This window comes from Quercus lobata, chromosome 4 (assembly GCF_001633185.2).
Source record: "Quercus lobata isolate SW786 chromosome 4, ValleyOak3.0 Primary Assembly, whole genome shotgun sequence".
Classification (NCBI taxonomy): domain Eukaryota; kingdom Viridiplantae; phylum Streptophyta; class Magnoliopsida; order Fagales; family Fagaceae; genus Quercus; species Quercus lobata.
In genome coordinates, this window is record NC_044907.1 from 84,728,934 (window position 1) to 84,751,135 (window position 22,202).

At 36.4% G+C, this 22,202-nt stretch overlaps 1 pseudogene; it reads left to right on the plus strand.

Annotated features, from left to right (window-relative positions):
- The window catches only part of LOC115986008, a 33,522-nt pseudogene that overhangs the window by 6,303 nt on the left and 5,017 nt on the right, over nucleotides 1–22,202 (plus strand).

Here is a 22,202-nt window from a genome sequence, read left to right on the forward strand (position 1 = left end):
TATTTTCCTCTTATTTTACAAACACTCTTTGATTTTTATCTTTGATGCATCCAACACCATTCAAATTTCTTGTTTTCAATGTCCAATAATTGAGTAGAAATACAATGTCCAATAATTGAGATGATGGACAAAAAGTCGTTAAATTTGGGTTTGATAGATTAAATATTCTTGTTGAAATCTAAGATAATTTGAGTTTCAGCAAATATGGACTTGAGTTCTTAATATTTTATATTGTTGATGTAGTTTCCTTACTTCATATGGTTGGGTGTTTGGCTCCTTTCATAAGCTTTTTCATTGCAATTATCACATTATTGGAATGTGTTGGATTTGTGAATTCATCATTTACGTCATTATGCTTCAATTGATTCCCATCTCCGATTGTTTTATTCTCTACTTTTTACAACCAGTTTTTTTCAGCTGCATTTATTACAGTTCATGCACATATTTCCCATAGATGTAGATGTATTGGCTTTCCAATCATTTTATATAGATGGAATGTTGCCAACACATTAACACGTGTGCTGTCTATACACAGTATTTCTCCATCTGACATTTTTTTTTTTTTTTTGATATGAATTTCTCCATCGGACATTGTGTCTAAAAATGGATGGGAGACAGTGAAAAGCAAGTCAAAAATATTTTCCAAGTGGCTCGTGAAAAGGCTCCCTCCATTGTTTTTATTGACGAAAATTGATTCCTTATGTGGCATACAAGGTGAAAACAATGAGAATGAAGCATCTCGACGAATCAAATCAGAACTTCTTGTACATATGCAGGTATTTTGTTTTCCCTGGAAATAGATTTAGAGTGATTTGCTCCAAGCTTCATTTTTATTTATTATAATTCACATGCTTAGATTAAGATTGGGGGCAAGTAGTTTGTCAATAACTTATTTTAGTTTATTATTATTCTATTCGTTATGAATTTTTTACATTTCATGATGTGAGTTGAAAGGCATCTTATTGAACATTTTCATACTTATAAAATGGAATTGAGGGATTTGATAGAAAATTTGAACTGAAATGTTTAGTATGGGTGACCTAACTTATGGTATTTAAGCTTAGGTAACTTGAAATCATGTGTGTGGTCCAAAGATGGCAATGTTTTCTTTTGAATTTTAGGTTTTAATTTTTCCTTTTGGTTTAAACTCTTGTATATGCCTAATGAGTGAAGTGTAAGGTTGAATTTAATCAACCATTTTATTGGCTTTATTCCGTACCAAATTTGCTTGTATTTCAGCATTTAGTAACCCTGTATTTAGGTGGGTTTGTTGTAAAGGTAGTGAGTGAGATAGAGTGTTGATTGCTTAAGAGTGTGCAAGAAAACAGAGACTCGCGGCTTGTTCTCGCGGGTGGCTCGCGGCTTTAAGCCGCCAGACGCAGCACACGTGCCAAGCGTGCCAGAAGATGAACAGTCATGCTAGCTGGAGCACTACAGGACAAAATAGGACAACTGGCCATACGGTTATCTCGCGACTGGATCTCGCGACTCAGTCAAGTCGCGAGGTCAAGCCGCGAGCCACCCCTGTTTTGTAAATCCTGACGTTTCACATTCCTCTCTCACTCCAGTATAAATACCCCTTTTACCCACAAATGAAAGAGAGCTTCCAAAGAGAATTTTGAGAGAGAAACCCTAAAGAAAAACAAGATTGATTCACCCACAATCTATACATTAGAGTCTCTTCAAATTCCTCAACTCTCTTCCTCTCCATTGTCAAATCCTTGAGAGGCATTTTACCAAACCTTGTTCTCACCATATTTATCACTGTCAGAGGGCTGTTTGGATTTCTGGGAAGCAGTTAGGAAGGAACCAATCTACATTAGTTGATGTTACGGTCTAGTAGCGGAATCCGGGAAGCTAGAAAAGAAAAGGTTCGGCGCAACCTCGTTGGAGCAAGAAGCTTGGAGGGCTTAAGTACACTGGGTAGATTAGGCTTGGAGGGTCTATTGCTGTCCATGTATCCCAACTACATTTTCTAGTGGATTGTTTACCGCTTGGAGGGCGACGGAGAGGTTTTACGCCGAGGGTTTCGGTTTCCTCTTCGATAACAAATCACGTGTTGTCTTTGTGTTTGCATCTTCCTTCCCTTTTATCTTTGCCTTTTTATCTGCTGTGGATTGTGATTTTAATTTGGCTTAGATAGTTTTTCCAATTCCATATTATAGCTTATGTTAATTTTCCGCACACTAGTTGTTTGACATAATGCTTGAATTGGTTAAGTTGTAATTTGGGGGACTAAACGTTCAAGGGTGTTTATACACATATTTGAACTTTCAATTGGTATTAGAGTGTGTACACTTCTAGTGGTTTCATTACCATTGTGTGATCCTTGACTCCCTTTTGAGATGGATCGGTCTCAATCCCTAAATGCACCTCCATATTTTGATGGTAGTAATTATGCTTTTTGGAAGGTTCGCATGAGAGTTTTTCTGTGTTCTATTGATGAATCTGTTTGGGATGCTGTTGAGATAGGTTGGACCAGGCCTGAGGATGCCAAATCCACATGGGTTAAGGTAGCACTTGCTGCATCTAATGCTAACAGTAAAACACTCAATGCTATTTTCTATGATGTGTCTCCAGATGAATTTCACAGGATCTCTCACATTACCGTTGCTAAAGAAGCATGGGAAATATTGGAGACCATGTACGAAGGCACGAAGAAGGTAAAAGACACCAAGCTGTAGATGCTAACCACTCGGTTTGAGGAGTTAAAAATGAGTGAGGATGAGTCCTTTGACTCTTTCTATAGCAAGCTGAATGAAGTAATTGTCAGCAAGTTTAATTTGGGAGAGAAAACGGAGGACTCTAAAATTGTAAGGAAGATCCTTCGATCTTTGCCGGAAAGTTTTCGTGCTAAAGTGATAGCGATTGAAGAGAGCAAGGACCTTGATGACATCAAAGTCCAGGAGCTGGTTGGTTCTCTTTAGACTTATGAGATGTCGCTGCCCAATCAACGGAAGAGTAAATCTCTTGCTCTTAAGACCATTAATGAGAAGGTGGAAGATCATGACTCATCGGGAGAAGATGTGGTTGACAAAGATGTTGCATACCTTGTTAAAAATTTCAGAAAATTCTTGAAATTCAAAAATAATGGCAAATTTGGTGATAAAGGAAAATTCCAAAGTTCAGGAAGGGAGAAAAGGGAATTCAAAAAGAAAGATGGAAAAGAATCCCAACCTACATAAGGTGTCCCTTGTTTCGAATGTAACGGGTATAGACACTTTAAGAAAGAATGTTCGAATTATTTGAAATTGAAAGGCAAAGTGTATGCCACAACATTGAGTGACTCGAATTCATCCGACTCAGAATCTGAGGAAAGCTGTGATGGAGAGGGGAACTACTAAGCTTTTATGACTATTGCTCATGTTGAGTCTTCAGACGAGTTGAATCTGCTTGTACGAGACCTTGGAGAACATAGTGACGAAGAATCACTGGGAATTGTTGAAGAATCAGATGCTGAAGAAGATGAAAGTACAACCAATCTTCAAGAGAATTATAACTCACTTTTGGAAAAGTCGGGTGAGTACACAAGGGTGGTCAGTGCTGCTGTGAGAAAAATGAAGAAGGCAGATGAGGATTACAAAAGTCTCCGAATTCGATATAGGGAGCCCAAATGTGAGATAGAAATACTGAATGGTGAGCTATCAGAAGCTTACACAAAAGTGAGATTTCTTGAGCAAGAGGTTGTGCAAGCAAATGCTAAAATTGAAAGGGTCACCACCAAGAAGCTAGATGATGTTATTTCATCTCAAAAGAGCTTTTCAGACAAATCCGGATTGGGATATACCGGAGGAAGTAGCTCATCTGGAAATGTCACTAAAGAAGTGAAGTTTATAAAGGCTAAAGAATCAACCGATGTTGGTCCTACTGCTGAGAAGCCCAAGATTGAGGAGAAGAGAAATGTGGGGAACGAACAGTTGTTGAATTCCCATAATCAATCTGTGGGCAGGTTTGAATCTCGTGCCAAGTCTCGTTCACGACCACAAAGAGGTCCTAGATCAACTTATGTGTGTCATTATTGCGGACTTCAAGGGCATACTAGACCAAATTGCCAAAAGCTAAGAGCAAAGAATAGTGCAACTCCTCAAAGGTCACGAGGACCTAGAAATGATAGAAGAAATTGGGCAGGTGAACAATCTAGAGATCAAAATGGTGATCCCAGAATGATGAACGTGATGAAGATGATTAGTGCATTCACCAACTGCTTGGAAAGCTTCTCACGAAGGTTTGAAAGTCCTAACTCCCGTATCCAATCCTATAAGGAAATCATTCCAAACGCAAGTGACGTGTGGGTGAAAAAGGGTACTCATGCATAAGCATTACAACATGTCCATGCATTAATACTTCCTATGCTTTGGGACGATATTTGTTTGTTTGCTTGTTGTTTTTGCTGATGGTTGTTTGCTTGTCTACTTGTGCATACTTTTGATTTTGTTTTTTTTTGTTTTTGATCAATCTTTTTCTTCTAGTGTCAAAAATCCAAAAATCACATAAAAATTAGAAAATCAAAAAGTTTGATTGACATTGTTGAGCTTTTGTCTCAAAACCTGTTTTGCCTTGTACCTTTGTGCTAATGGCTTTGTGCATTTTCGAGCATTGCTTGTTTCTTTGCACTCATATCACTGTGGGAGAAATCTTGAAATCTATGTGATTATTGTAAATAGATCTTCAAACTTGTCATGAATGATTAGTGAATGGTTATGATGATCTTGAGACATGCATAGACTTGTGTCTATATATTTTCCCACTCTTTATTTTTGTTTTTGCTAAAAATAGCTCACCAAATGTAAATCTCCAAATGAAAAGAGATATTGAACTGCAAAAGCCTGTTGCACATTCTAGTATTCGACTAGGAAAAAGGGTAAACGACCTTATATTAAAGTGAATATTTATGCAAAAAGCCAAAGGCTAGTTCTTTAAAGTGAAATATCATATATCACTCTCACAATGAGAGGTAATTGTCTCAAAGGATCAAAAAGATCAAATGTTATAATTAAAAGTGGAGTCAAATGTAAAGCTCCAAGATATGTTATCAAGTTTTGTGGGAGGTCATATATACATATTTCTATAATTGAGATAGATCACATGATCTAGTGCTAATTGTGTATGCCTTGGTTGAATTGATCATTGAAGCTTCACATTAGACTAAGGACTATCTCATTGTTGATATCCACACACAACACACAAGTTTATGTTCAATAAATGCCATAATCATTTGTGTGATTGTACTTGATGAAATGTGTTTTCACATGCTCAATCTTTGTTAATTCAAGCACAAAAAGATTTTTGAGTGTTTTAGGTGTTTTTAGAAAATATTTTGTTTAAAAAATCTGAAAATTTCAAAAATCCATTTTTGCCCTGTTTTGGCGACTCATTCGCGGGTAAGTCAAGTCGTGAGCCTCAGTCGCGTCTTCGCGGGTCATTTTTGACAGCTTGTTCGCGAGTGGAAGGTCTAGTCGCGAGGGTTACTCAGAGATTTTCGTGGCTCAGCTCGCGACTCTCACGCGGGTAGACCTTCTAGTCGCGAAAAACACTTAGAAAATTTTTTCAAACTTTTGTCTTTGAATGTTTTGGTGGCTTGAACTGGCGACTTGGTGGCGACTCACTTCAGTCGCGAAAAACGCGTGTTTGGCAAAAATAGGGGCAGTTTTTAAATCTTTTTCAGTTTTTCCCTCGAACTTTTGTGACTATTCATCTTCTCTCTCAACTGTCTCTTTCCCTAACACTCCGTGCTCCCATTTCCAAACTCCATTGTTGCGTATTTTCTGCTCAAAATCTTCAAGTAACAGGTATAGGTTTTCATTCTTGAACTCCTTTCTACTTGATTTTGTGTTTTTCCCCCTTGATTATTCGCATTTGTTTATGTTTTTGAGATGGGTTTGTGTTTCGGCTATTGCTCTATGTTCATGCTTAGCTTGTGGATGCTGTTGCTTGAGTTTGAAATTATTTTAGTTGTTGTTTTTTGGTCTTCATCATGTGCTTAGCTAAGGTTTTTTTTTTTTTTTCATTTTATCTGAACTTGTGCTGATGAGTTGATTCAAAATGTTCCTATTGTGGATGTGAAGTTTACTGTGCTGAATGTGCATGTTCTATTGTGTGAATCTATTGAGAGCATCTATGAGTTTTACTATGCTGTTTATGAGTCATGTCATTCTCATCACATTGTATGTCTCATTGACATATATCTGTCTTTAGGATGTTTTCTATCTCTGCTGCTTTAATACTCCCTTGCATTCTCCCTGTTGTTCTTGTGTTTTCTCTTTTAGGCTTGTTCATCCATGTGGATGATTTAAGTAGCATAAGGTTTAAGTGTTTAAGTTCATCTGTGTGGTTGCATTTTTTTTGTTGTTGTTAATGACATAGTACTGATTAGTTCTGCACATGTATTGCTCTATGTTGTTGTGGCCTTTTCTGATTGTTCATAGATGGCACATTCATCCCCAAAGAAGAAAACACCTGCAAAGAAGGCAGATAAGAGGATGAAAATGGACCCTAACTTGTTCAGGTTTGTTTCCCACTTTGAGAGATACAAGGATTTCTTCTTGAAAGCAGGAATTATTCAAGAAAGGTTTGTAGATTTGGAGGATTTAAGGAACACTTTTATCCCCAGCTGTTTTGAAGGGAGAGGATGGGAAAAACTTCTGAGTGATCTCCCTGTAGTGTGTGAACCCCTAATTAGGGAATTTTATTCAAATGCTGTGATAAGGGAGGATGATCTAAGCTGCTGGGTTAGAGGTAAAGAGTTCACTTTGGATGCACATGACATTGATGATGTGCTAGGTCTTGAAGGATTAGAGGATCAGGAGTTTGTCAATTACAAAGATAGGATTGTGTCTATTGAAACCGTTCAACAGAGGATAGGTGGACAGAGAGAAGGGAAATGTCTGAATACCACAGCTTTTCTAGTGGACATGAGGTGGCTAACTATAATCATGATGTTTAACCTATATCCTATAAGGAAGTTGACTACAATCAACTGTGCAAGAGCAATTTTTTTGATGGATCTCAAAGAAAAGTCATTCATTGGCATCAGTTCCCACATTTATGACACTATTGTGGATGAGACTAGAACCACTTCTAGGCCAAAACTGATCTTCCCTAGTTTGCTGATGAGGATCTTTAGAAAGAAGGGTGTTCCAATCCCTCGAGACATCAGTCCCATGTCCACACCTTCTGCAATTAACAAGCTTACCTTCAAAAGGATAAGTGTTCGGCTTCCAGGTGAAGAAGATGAAGGTGATGAAGGAGAGGGTGTCCCAATGGAGACTGAGGCAGAGGTAGCAGGGCATGCATTAACCTCAACACCCAGGAGGACTGGCAAAAGGACTAGAGCATCAACTTCTTCAGATACAGCTCCAGATGCATTTCAAGTCATTCTGGAACGACTTGATGGAATCAGAGGGGTCTAGACCGAGCACTCTGAGAGAATGAGAGCCATGTAGGACTAGATAGACATTCTGTCTGCAAAACTTGACAGCTTAACCACCCAGCATGGACAGTGACCCTTTGGCCATTTCGGTTAAAAAGGGGGAGTAATATGTTGAGGGGGAGCAGTTAAAATCAGACATTGTCTTTTCTGTGGTTATATTCTGTTTTTGGACTTTTAGTGTTTATATGGGTTTGATACACTGTGGTTTTGGTGTATTCTTGTTTCTAACTCATAACTTATAATCTTGGTTTAATCTTTTATATATTTTGTTGATGTTATTCAGGATATATTGTGTTTTGTACCTGTTTGTACCCATGTGCTTATGTAAGCTTTTAGGGTTAATGTTTTTATGCATATTCTGTAGGCTTTATGGTTTGTACCTTGCTTAATGCAGCCTTTTATGCTATGTTGAAATCAGTACTTCTATCTAAATGTCTTGCATTTTGATTTATGTACTGTCACTCTTGTGCCCTTGTAGGATTGTTCCTAGATGCATATACTTTGTGTATTATGCATTGGTTGAGTGTTGAGCATACAAGTATCTTGCCTTGTTCTTGTTAACTTGTATGTTCAAGTGTTCATTCCAAGTGTGAATGAGCACTGTGATCACTACCTTGTGGTGATTACTTGGTTGATCAAGCCTTGATTTGAATCTTCACTTCATCTTTGCTTGATCACCTTAAGCTTGTTTCATATGCATTTCATGTTTTTTTGCATACAATGATCATGGTGTATTGTTGTGTTTCAGGAGTTTCATGTTCTTATGATTCAAGTGCTTCACAGCTTCTAGAGTTAGGTGTGAGTGAGTTTTGTTCAACTGTTCCCAACTCACATGTTAAGTCTAGAGTCTGTTTTAGGATTTTGTCACGGAATAGCCAAAGGGGGAGATTGTAAGGTTGAATTTAATCAACCATTTTATTGGCTTTATTCCGTGCCAAATTTGCTTATATTTCAGCATTTAATAACCTTGTATTTAGGTGGGTTTGTTGTAAGGGTAGTGAGTGAGATAGAGTGTTGATTGCTCAAGAGTGTGCAAGAAAACAGAGACTCGCGGCTTGTTCTCGCGGGTGGCTCGCGGCTTCAAGCCGCCAGACGCAGCACACGTGCCAAGCGTGCTAGAAGGTGAACAGTCATGCTAGCTGGAGTACTACAGGACAAAACAGGACAACTGGCCATACGGTTATCTCGCGACTGGATCTCGCGACTCAGTCAAGTCACGAGCCACCCCTGTTTTGTAAATCCTGACGTTTCACATTCCTCTCTCACTCCAGTATAAATACCCCTTTTACCCACAAATGAAAGAGAGCTTCCAGAGAGAATTTTGAGAGAGAAACCCTAAAGAAAAACAAGATTGATTCACCCACAATCTATACATTAGAGTCTCTTCAAATTCCTCAACTCTCTTTCTCTCCATTGTCAAATTCTTGAGAGGCATTTTACCAAACCTTGTTCTCACCATATTCATGACTGTCAGAGGGCTGTTTGGATTTCTGGGAAGCAGTTAGGAAGGAACCAATCTACATTGGTTGATGTTACGGTCTAGTAGCGGAATCCGAGAAGCTAGAAAAGAAAAAGGTTCGGCGCAACCTCGTTGGAGCAAGAAACTTGGAGGGCTTAGGTGCACTGGGTAGATTAGGCTTGGAGGGTTTATTGTTATCCATGTATCCCAACTATATTTTCTAGTGGATTGTTTACCGCTTGGAGGGCGGCAGAGAGGTTTTACGCCGAGGGCTTCAGTTTCCTCTTCGATAACACATCGCATGTTGTCTTTGTGTTTGCATCTTCCTTCCCTTTTATCTTTGCCTTTTTATCTGCTGTGGGTTGTGATTTTAATTTGACTTAGATAGTTTTTCCAATTCCATATTATAGCTTATGTTAATTTTCCGCACACTAGTTGTTTGACATAATGCTTGAATTGGTTAAGTTGTAATTTGGGGGACTAAACGTTCAAGGGTGTTTATACACGTATTTGAACTTTCATGAAGGATAAGTACTTTAATACCTATCCACAAGAACAAGGAAGATATTAAAAATTTTACAAATTAGCATGAAATTAAATTTATGAGTCATGCTTTGAAGCTTTGGAAAGAGTGATTGAACATATGTTAAGATATAAAACAACAATATTAGAAAATCAATTTGGTTTTATGGCAGGACAATCAGCCATAGAAGTTATTTTCTTACTTAGACATCTAATGGAAAAATATAGAGGCTTGTAAAGATCTTCATGGGGTTTTTATTGACCTAGAGAAAACATATGTTATGGTTTCTAGAGTTTATGCAATGAGTTTTGGAAAAGAAAGGCTTTCCTCTAAGTATAGTAAGTTTTAAGTGTTTGATGGAGCTATAAATAGTGTGAGGACAAGTGGAGGCATCAGAAGTGAGAACTTATCACTATATATTTGGAGAGATGCTCCAAAATCTAAAGGCTTTCAATTAAATAGAACTAAAACATAATACATGGAATATAAGTTTAGTAAAATTATAAATAGATGAAAGGGATATAAAATTTAATGGTCAAGAAAAATTATAGAATAAGAGCTTGAGATATCTTGGATAAAAATTCATAAGGATTGAGAGATTGAAAATGATGTGAATTATAGAATAAGAGCATTGTGGAAGAAGGGGAGAAACATAAAAAAGATTATTTTGTGATAGTACAATGCTTATAAAGTTAAAGGAAAGGTTTTATAAGATTGTTATAAGACTAAATATTCTCTATGGTGCTAATGTTGGGGTTTTAAGAAGTAACATATTTATAAAATAAGTTAAATGAAATGAGATGGTTAAGATAGATAAGAGGAAATAGATGGAAATATAAGATTCAAAATGAAGAAATCCACAAAAAGATAAGGGTGACCTCTATTGTTGAAAAGATGAGAGAGAGTCACTTAAAATGATTTGGTCATCCTCAGAGAAGAGCAACTACTGCACTAGTAAGATTGAGTTAGATGAATTCAGGTTGAAGGAAAGAAAAATAATAGAGAAAGACCAAAAATAATGTTAGCATTAGTAAAAAATGTCATCAATTAAGGAAGTGACAAATCGAGAGAGTATGAGTTTGAATAGTGTTCTAACATTTAATATTTTGTAATTAAAATGAATTAAAATAATGATTAAAATGTAAAGATATCAGAATTATTATGGAAGATAAATAGTTTGTCAAATGGGGAATTCCACATTGATAAGGAGAAAGTCTCCTTAATTATTTATATGTGTGGAACTATAAATAAAATAAAATGGAGAAAAATAATACATATAATGTACACAAATTAATCTATTGAAGATCCTTAGTTAACCCAAAAAAATTGGGACTAAGGCCTTTTTATTGCTATTGTTTTTATTCTTGTATACATCAAATGTGATAGGTCAACAATGTATTGACCCTTTGTGATGAATTAACCAATTAATTAGCCAAGTTGATTAATTAATCAGATTAGCATACAATCTGTGTGGTATCACAAACAAATCATCAACTGAGTAAATATGCAGCGGAAAATAAATTGACATGGTGATTTGTTTACGAATGGGGAAAACCTACACGGCAAAAATCCCACCGGGTGATTTTAAGGTCACCATTCTCGAGAATCCACTATTATCACAACAAGTGGTTACAAGTAAATGAATCCTAGTACCTTATTCCAACCTACAGTTGAACCCTTACCCCAATACCTAATTGGACTTGTTCTGTAGTGACAATCTCTTCTTTTAATGAACGGCTCCTAGTACGTGACTAACTAATAGATGTGTAGATCCTAGTACGCGACTTAATCACCAACTTGAGAAAGAATGTTGGCTGCAAAGTTCTTCAGTTCATCACACGATGAAGATCACGAAACTCCTTGGTTACAAAACCCTACGGTGTACAGACACAACAGCTTCTTCAAGAGAAAGATGAATTAAGGCAAATTCTATTTCCGATCACAATTTGCATGAACACAACTTTGCTTCACACTTGTGTAACCTTTGACGGCCTTTAAAACAATCCTTATATATGTTTAGGGTTGTGAGAAAAGAAAACTCAAACATCTATTCATGGATTGGAATGAAATTAGATTTGGGAAACTGATTTTCATAAATCTCAACAGATACCCTATCTATCGAGCAGCTGTCGAGCCTCGGGCTAAAACAGCTTTTTAAACCTCGATAGATACTAGTTGTCGAACTAGTTGTTGAGTTTTAAAATCCAGTACTACTTGATTCTTGGATAGACTTGCATGGCTTTAACACTTGAACTTGAAACCTTGCTCCTTGAAGCATTGAACACATCCTAGATCTACCAAATTACAAGTAAAGTGGGTTTTGTCAAAAGATTAGCCAATTCTATATTTACATATGTTGCATGGCTTTAACACTTGAACTTGAAACCTTGCTCCTTAAAGCATTGAACACATCTTAGATCTACTAAATTACAAGTAAAGTGCGTTTTGTCAAAGGATTAGCCAATTCTATATTTACATATGTTCCTAACATGATTCACATATGTCCTAACAATCTCACTCTTTGGCAATCTGTGACAAAACCACAACAAACAAATGAACATATGAGAGAAGTCATAAATCACTCAACTCATACTAACTTGTTGAATACAATAAAATCTATCCTAACACAAACTCTTGAAAAACTTTGCAAGAAGAGAGTTTATGGTAAGAAAACTTTGACAACCTGTATTTCTGAAACACTTTAAACAAAACTCATCAAGGCATCTTAGTGTGAAACAAAAATAAAAGATTGCATACAAGATATAACAAGCATATGCATAAAGAGAGAAAAGAAACAACACATGTAAAGATAGGTGAAAGAACTGTAATAACAACCTCATCATATATATATATATATATATATATATCATCATCATAAGTACAAGGTTTGCTATCACAATGTAAGAACAATGTATCACTAAAAGAAGAAAAGAAAAAAAATACATAAGTCCTCACTACATCCCTAAAAAAAAATATGAACACTCCCCCTAACAAAAAGAATCTCCTATGCTAACTCTCCCCCTATGTGTATGACTACTCTCATATAAAAAATACTCCCCCTTTTTGTCGTGAGTGATAAAGGGTAAGTACATAGGTAGACATCTCATCATCATTGGGCGAGCTAGCACCATCGTCCTCATCACCATCATCACTGCCGGAGCCATCATTACTCTCGTTCTCTGAAGTTGGTGGAGATGGAGAAGAAGCAGTGAAACCACCCATGACAGCTTATCGTTGTGCAATACGACCAACACGGGTGTTCACTAAACACAATTCATCACTGAAAGTGTCAAGGCGAGCATCCATGCACATAAGCTGTGCCATGATGGCCTCAAGAGTGACTTCACTCGCAGAAGAATAAGGAGTGGAAGTGGATAAAGCTGAAGAAGTCGAAGGATCTACCGTCTCAGTTTGCGTCCGCCTCGGGCGAAGCTGAGCATCACTCTGTCTAATGGTAGTAGCGTTAATGGCACCCATGATGAAAAAGTGATTAGATGTGGGAAAGGAGACAGAAAAATGGCGAAGGATTCTCATGATAGCTGAAGGATGAGCTTATCACGGGTCACCGTATCCCAATAGACATTTATAAGGGCTAGAATAAAGTGAGAATGGAAGTCAATAGAAAGATCCTTAATGAGGGATAACAAAAATCGAGCTCGAGGCTCTGTGATAGAGTTATAGTGAGACAATGGATGGAGAATGAATGTCATCACCATGTTAAGGAATCTCGGACCTTTACCAAAGGTTGAGCATCGGGTGTTTTGACGGTCACCCCATGAAGATGGTGTCTCACAGAATAGAGACATGAGTTCGTCTTTGGACAGAGTCCTCAGATGATCGCAGCCAGGGTAGTCAGGATGCGCTACCCTAGAAATGTGTAGCACCTCGAATATAAGATTCGGAGTAACTATGATGCGCATACCTTGAACGCTAGTGACAAACTAGGGTATAGAAGTATCGAATCCATGCATGTTGGAGTAAAACTCTTGTATGATCATGAAGGGACAAGTGACTGGGATGCCACATAGTGACTCTTAACCCTAACTGTAGATGACAGTGGGAAGGTCAGCATCGAAAAAATCCGATAGGATGACTTGGCATTCTGAATGAATGCCTCGTCTAGAAAAGTTCTCCGAAAAGTCCTTTCAGGCTTTCTCATCACGGAATCGTACGTGAGAAGGAGTAGGATTAGAAGAAGAAGAAGATGCCCTGGAGCAGATTTTCGTTTAAGTGCCATAGAGCAACTAACGAAAGAAAGAGAGAGAGAAAGACACGCAGAAAAGCACCAAACAAATCAAAATAAGAATATAAAGAAATGAAGGTATGTATGCATGAACATATGACATGCAACATAAAAAGCATCATGGGCTCAACCCAATCCAAACCCTAATAGCACACAGCAACTCAACATATATAGCACACATCTATAATGCATGAAAAAATATAGTTATAATGAAAATGTGACGCAATGCATGAACATATAGGATCATTTAAACTTAACCCAACCTAAAAATTTCACCAAAACTTCATCAATTTTGAAAAACCCCAAAATTATTTTTCAAAAAACGAAAAACCTAGGTCTAATGCATGAAATGCATGAAGAATGAAGGATTAAGAACCCTTACCAGTGAAGAAGAATAAGATCTAGGCTGAAAAACACAAGGGAATGAAGTTTAGAATGAGAGAGAAAGGTTTTGGGAGGTGAAGAGACAAGACCTGTTGAGAAGATTAGGGAGGAATGAGAGAAAATTGCGTTGAATGGTATATATAGAAATTTATAAAGCTCGATGGATTGAGAGGTGTCGAGCTTTAAAATGCGTGAATCAACTGTCGAAGAGCTATCAAGGATCTGTCGAGAGGTGTCCTTAGCAAAAGGGTCTCAATGGATCGATAAGCTATTGAGAATCTATTGAGCATCCAGAAATTTTCTTGATGGATCGAGTAGCTATCGAGAATGTGATAACAAGAAGCTGAAGAGCTCGATAGATAGCTTAGCTATCAAGAGATATCGAGAAGCTATTGAGATTGCTTAAAAACAGTTTTTCAAAGAAGGGAAAAACACAGACATGAATGCAATCAAACATGTTACTCAACCAAAGATCCAAGCAACATTGTAAGCTCACAAAATCATCTCTCAAACAGAAAAATGTTTAGCATTTAGATCCAAACACACACACACACACACACACATTAAACAAGTCTAACCAATTTTATATTTCAAAAACAAGTTACGACAGTTTAGTGGGTATACATTAATACATGTATTCCTTGTGACGGCTAAATCACATTGTACCTGCACATGTATCAAGAGTAGTAGAGAATATTGCGTGTTGTGTGTGAAAACGATAGCAAGATTGCATACGTGTCAACTTGTTATGACGATTTGAGATATGAGACAATCACTTTAACTCTCACACACAATCATAACTGTTTGATGGAGACTATCACCTTCGAGGTACATCCTATAAATCTCACATCTCCTAGAAGACACGCTTGCAATCATATATAAAACATTTTTATTCTTTTTGCTTTTATTTTTCTTTGCGTATTTTTCTTTTGTTAAGTAAATCATGCTTGGGCATATAAGAGAAAGAAAAAAAAATACCCAATTATGTTAAGCCTTTGACATTGCACTTTTGCTATGTCGAAGCATTCATATGTCATTTCATGATTGACAGGCAACAGTAGTGAGATCGTTATTTATACATTTCTCTTAGAATTTTCTAGTCCTTCTCGTCAAAAAGAGTGATACGAGTGTTAAGTACAAGAGATAACTTAATCTTACTCATTATAAACACGAGTCACAAAGTTCACTTGCTTAGTTGTGCATAGAGATGCTCATCTAAGTTACAAACGATAAAAAGTTTAGAAAATTTTGTTTTAATGGCCATCCATGGTACACAAGTACCAATGTATACAAATACACATTGTTTTTGTATTTTTCTGATTTTTCAAATTTTTTTTTTTAATTTTATGAAAAACAAAGTAAAGCAAAACTAAAAATAAACAAACAAAAACATGTTAAACAAAGCAATGCATAAAAACTAGACTGACTCAGAAATAGGATAGCAAAACACACAAGTAATGCAAAAACAAAAACAAAAAAAGGAGAGAGAGAGAGAGAGAGAGAGAGAGAGAGAGAGAGAGAGAGAGAGAGAGAGAGAGAGTGATTAAATCACTTGGAGCCTTTTTTCTTCCACCCCTTGGAGGAACCTTTCTTTTGTGCAAACTCTTGATCTGGCGGTGAGGGGGAAGAATTAAAATCGTTCAAGTTCGAAAGGAATATGAGAGCTTTGAGAAGATCTCCAAGAGAAGCAAAAGGGGATGGAAACTGATTCTGGTTTCCCGATGAGATCGTACTATTGTTCTGTTGATTGGCTAACCACTTATAGCAATTAGGTCGAGTATGTCCAGCTGCTCCATAGTGATGATAGAGATACTACTTCTTCTATTTAGGCTTTTGAGTGTTGCCCTTCTTAGCTTTAGGGTTTTTAGTCTCTTTCTTAGCAATTTTAGGGGGTGCTTCTAAGATAGACTTACCCTTGTCTATGTTCTCACTAGCTAACACATTTTTCACATCATTGTTCTCAGATTCAACATTATTAGTAGGAGAAACAAAAACAGTAGTATTAGAGGAAGCAGTATTAGGAGAAGAGAAATTATACCCTAAACCAGTTCTGTCGGAAGTAGATTTCTGAAGACTGAGCATCTCATCAAGCTTTGCAGTTGAAGTCCTTTCCAATTGAGCTTTGACTTGGAACAGCTCCGCTTCAAGCTTCTTGTCCTCCTAGCTAAGAAATTGTTCTCAAATCTCAGTACTCCAATGGTTTGATTTGCTTCATCAAAATTTGTGGAGAGCTCTTCTCAATCAAGCTCCAAATCACTTAGTTTCTTGGTGGCCAGCCTATATAGTTTCTCATGCTTCTCAGAAACCTTGTACAATTTCTCATAGGCTGTATGGATATCATCTTGATTTTCCATTTTCTTGAACTTAGAGTTCACCAAGTCCTCTTCATTATCCACATCTTTAACAATCTCCTTAATAGGATTTACAGTGGCAGTGAAGGCATTTAAGATTCCATTATCCTTATTGTCCAGATCATCTTTGGGCTCGGTGTTGCTCAAGGTAGTAGTAAGTGCCTTGCTTTTCCCAACGGTCTTGACACCCAAAGCACTTTGGTCCTGAGGGAACAATGTACTGACCGCCATCCCTAGCATCCTTCTTCCCTTTGTCTTGGCTCTTAAACTTAGAAGAACTAGATTGCCTACTGTCCTTGTCGAAGCACTTTCCATTGGCATTTTTCATGAACTTCTTGAATTGCCTCGTGATGTAGGACTTCATTTCAAAATCTTCATCATCTGAAGACTCGTCCGTATCACTGTTCTTGGCTTTCAGTACCATGCTCTTGCTCTTGCTCTTGCTTTTGCTCGATTTCCCGATCCTAGACAAACCCAACTCATAGGTCTATAGATTACGAACCAGGTCTATCAAAGGAATTTTGTCAATATCCTTTGACTCCTTAATTGCAGTGATCTTGGCATGGAATCTTTCGGGTAGATATCTGAGTATCTTTCTAACAATCTTGGGTTCAAGAATGGTTTCCCCAAGATTAAAGGCTGAGTCCACTATGTCCTTGAGCTTGGCATAGAACTTATCAAATGACTCATTCTCCTCAATCTTGATCTCTTCGAAGCTTGTAGTGAGCCTCTGAAGTTTCGAATCCTTGACAGCCTTAGTTCCCTTATAGGTTTGTCGCCTTGATCTTGGCATCATCCCAATTGACCGGTCCTTCCTTTGGCTTAGTCCAGCCAATCTGCACAGCTTGCCACACCTTCACATCTAAAGACTGCAAGAAAACTCTCATGCGTACTTTCTAGTATGCATAGTTAGTACCATCAAATAGAGGAGGTATAATAAGAGACTGTCCTCTATCTATAACAAATAAGGGTCAATGGATCACATAGCAAAGATTAAAACCCAATCAGAGTGTGCTTGCTCTGATACCACTTGATAGCTCAAGAATGTATTGGCCCCTTGTAATGAATTAACCAATTAATTAGCCAAATATATGCAGCGGAAAATAAATTGACACGATGATTTGTTTACGAATGGGGAAAACCTACATGGCAAAAATCCCACTGGGTGATTTTAAGGTTAACACTTCCGAGAATCCACTATTATCACAACAAGCAGTTACAAGTAAAGGAATCTCAGTACCTTATACCAACCTACAGTTGAACTTTTACCCCAATACCCAATTGGACTTAGTCTAGCCAATCTGCACAGCTTGCCACACCTTCACATCTAAAGACTGCAAGAAAACTCTCATGCGTGCTTTCTAGTATGCATAGTTAGTACCATCAAATAGAGGAGGTATAATAAGAGACCGTCCTCTATCTATAACAAATAAGGGTCAATGGATCACATAGCAAAGATTAAAACCCAATCAGAGTGTGCTTGCTCTGATACCACTTGATAGCTCAAGAATGTATTGGCCCCTTGTAATGAATTAACCAATTAATTAGCCAAATATATGCAGCGGAAAATAAATTGACACGATGATTTGTTTACGAATGGGGAAAACCTACATGGCAAAAATCCCACTGGGTGATTTTAAGGTTAACACTTCCGAGAATCCACTATTATCACAACAAGCAGTTACAAGTAAAGGAATCTCAGTACCTTATACCAACCTACAGTTGAACTTTTACCCAATACCCAATTGGACTTAGTCTAGCCAATCTGCACAGCTTGCCACACCTTCACATCTAAAGACTGCAAGAAAACTCTCATGCGTGCTTTCTAGTATGCATAGTTAGTACCATCAAATAGAGGAGGTATAATAAGAGACCGTCCTCTATCTATAACAAATAAAGGTCAATGGATCACATAGCAAAGATTAAAACTCAATCAGAGTGTGCTTGCTCTGATACCACTTGATAGCTCAAGAATGTATTGGCCCCTTGTAATGAATTAACCAATTAATTAGCCAAATATATGCAGCGGAAAATAAATTGACACGATGATTTGTTTACGAATGGGGAAAACCTACATGGCAAAAATCCCACTGGGTGATTTTAAGGTTAACACTTCCGAGAATCCACTATTATCACAACAAGCAGTTACAAGTAAAGGAATCTCAGTACCTTATACCAACCTACAGTTGAACTTTTACCCCAATACCCAATTGGACTTGTTTTATAATGACAATTTCTCCTTTTAATGTACGGCTCCTAGTACGTGACTAACAAATAGATGCGTGGATCTCAATATGCGACTTAATCACCAACTTGAGAAAGAATGTTGGTTGCAAAGTTCTTCAGTTCATCACACGATGAAGATCACGAAACTCCTTGGTTACAAAATTCTATGATGTACAGACATAGTAGCTTCTCCAAGAAAAAGATGAACTAGGGCAAATTCTATCTCCGGTCACAATTTGCATAAACACAACTTTGCTTCACACTTGTGCAACATTTGACGGCCCTTAAAACAATCCTTATATATGTTTAGGGTTGTGAGAAAAGAAAGCCCAAACATCGATTCACGGATTGGAATGAAATCAGATTTGAAAAACTGATTTTCATAAACCTCGACAGATACCCTATTTATTGAGTAACTGTCAAGCGTCAGGCTAAAACAACTTTTTAAACCTCGATAGATACTAGCTGTCGAGTTTTAAAATCCAGCACTTCTTTACTTGATTCTTGGACAGATTTGCATGGTTTTAACACTTGAACTTGAAACCTTATTCCTTGAAGCATTAAACACATCCTAGATCTACCCAATTACAAGTAAAATACGTTTTGTTAAAAGATTAGCCAATTCTATATTTACATATGTTCCTAACATGATTCACATATGTCCTAACAAAATGTACTAGGGTTATGCATTATTTGTGATTAAGTTTATTAATTAAATTTTATTTTTTGAAAATGAATCATTAACATACACTAGATGAGAAGATGACCAACCATTTCTTTGTAGGCCTTAAAATGGCAATCTAGTTTGCAATGCAGTTCATAATAACTTTATGTTTTATTAAATAGTTAATACGTGGAATTGTCATACGTTGTTCTTTTATTAAATAGTTAATACATGGCATTGTCATACATTGGTTCCTTCCACTTATATACATGTAATCTTGAAATGGAAATTTTCTTCAATACATTTCAGGGTGTATGCGACGGTGTGAAAAATGTTCTGATTCTAGCAGCCACAAATACTCCTTCTGATTTGGATCAGGTGAGAAAAAAAATACCATCTTTCTAACCTACGGCCATGGATAGAAGATATTTTATGATCTACATTGCTTTAGGGTTGAGGCTAATGCAAAGTTAATGTAGGCCATAAGGAGGCGTTTTGATAAGCGACTCTATGTCCGTCTCCCAGACAAGAAGGCAAGGAAACACATATTTAAGGTACTTCAGTTTCTGTAAAGCAATGCATTTGCAGAATCAAAGCAATGTAGTTATAAACCCATTGTGATTAATGCTGTCGTAGTTTATGTCTTGTTTAATATCCTCTATTTTTTTATTTGAGCAGGTCCGGATAGGGAACACTCCTGCAAGAATAAATGTAGATGAGTTTGACGATTTAGCTGAAGCTACAGACGGTTTCTCTGGTTCAGATATATCCTATTTCGTAAGTGTCGGTTTTACATTAGATATCAGTATGTCTCCAAAGTGATTATATAGCTAAAACTGGTAGTTTCTTTTAGGTTAAAGATGCACTATATGAGGTTGTTCGTGCAACTCTTACAACTGAATTCTTCAGAAGATCCGATAAAATGTGGGTCCCTTGCCAAGATAATGAAGAAGGAAGAGTTTCCTTGGAGGATATTGGTAATAGAGGCGAAAATTCAAAGGTATGGACTAGCTAGGAAACTGATGTTCAACACATGAAATCATTCCAAAAATCATATTTGTGGCTGAATATTAGTAACTTCTAGGTAGAATTCTTGAACATAGGTAGACTTCCTTTACTTTAGTAATTAGTTAATTTATATGAAAAAGAAATCTCTTATGGTGTGTTTGGATGACATGATTTTGGCATTTGGATTTGGATTTAAGTAATTAAGGGGCTGTTTGGTACATGTTTTCAGTTTTTAAACAGCATTACACACATTTTCATACACTTTTTCACTCACATGTATTTCTAAAAAAATTGAAAACTGTTGTTTAAACACATGTACCAAACGGGCCCTTATATTCAAATAACTTGTTTGTGAAGTATAAAAAATATCAAGGATATGGATTTTACAAATCCACTAAAGATTTCAAATCTTTCAAATGCTTGGATTTGAAATAGCTCCTAAAATCAAGGGATTTGAAATAATCAAAGCATTTCAAATATATTAATTTAAAATCCAAATCCAAATTTAAGTTCCTAAACACAACCTTAGTTTACGAGTAATGTCATGGACGCAAACTATTTTACAATATTTTTACAAACTGTTGATATACCAAACTCTTACTAGTTTTAATATGGGTTTTCCATTAACATCACATTTTTGTTTATCAATAATTATTTAGAAAATCCTAAAGCCACATCAATAATTTATAAAAATGTTGTAAAATATTTTGTAATATGTAGCATTACTCTTAAGTGTCTACAATGTAGACACTTAAAATGTGTACATGCAGTAAGTACAATGTAATTAAGTCTATAAAAGTCCGTAGAAGAAAATTCTTAAACCTATAAAAGTCCTAATGTAAAATAGGATTGAAGAAAAACGGAAAAGAGGGGAGGGGCTTAGTATTCTGGAAAGAAAAAGAAAAAAAGAGCGTGTCATTCAATTGCATTGATTCATGTTTGGTGTTGATTTTCTTTTTCTCTCAAGTTTGTTTTTGGTACTAGTATTTTTGTAGACCCCTACGTCCACTTTGAATTTTGATATTCATTCGTGTCTCTGGGAATTGATGACTTGCAGATCGAGGTACCACCCTGCACAGTAGCACACTTTAAGAAGGTGCGAAAAAATCAGAAGGCGACTGTAACTAAAGTTGACCTTCAAAAGTTTGATGCTTTCACCAAGGAGTTTGGATTTACGGTTAAGGATGAAAATAATTATGTTTGTGTGTGTGTTTTTTTTTTTTTTTTTTTTACTAGGGAAAAGAATTTGTCATCCATATGCTAATGTTATCTGAATGTATCTAAATAGAGATGGCCAAACCATTGGGTAATGAGTATTCGACCCGAAAGTGGGAACTGAAAATAATTTATACATGTGAGAGTTTGGTTAGAGGTTTTCCAGTCCGTTTGCTTGTTGTCTTATATTTTATATCTTTAGCAAGTTCTTGGTGTGTATGGGTTGTTGGCTGGCTTACTTATCAAAGACGAAGAAATTCTATATTAATTAAGAATCTTGAGACCATATTAAGTGAAGAGTAATGCTATAATCACAAATTATTTTACAATATTTTTACAAACTATTGATATGAAAAATTCTTATTAATTCTAATATAGGTCTACCACTAACATCATATTTATATTTAGCAATAATTATTTGAAAATTACTAAAACCACTTCAGCAGTTTGTAAAAATGTTCTAAAATAGTTTGTATTTGTAGCATTACTTTTAAGTAAAATATGTTATGCATATAATATGATAAGTATATGGAGAGATAAATATAATTTGGCATTTTTCAAGATAAATATGTTAAAAAAATTTGGCATAAAATTATTGATATACTTTTTTAAATATAAATACATTAATCTCTATATTATAATTAATTATTTAGTAATTTCTCAACAATTTAATTTGAAATAATCTACTCAGTAAATAAAA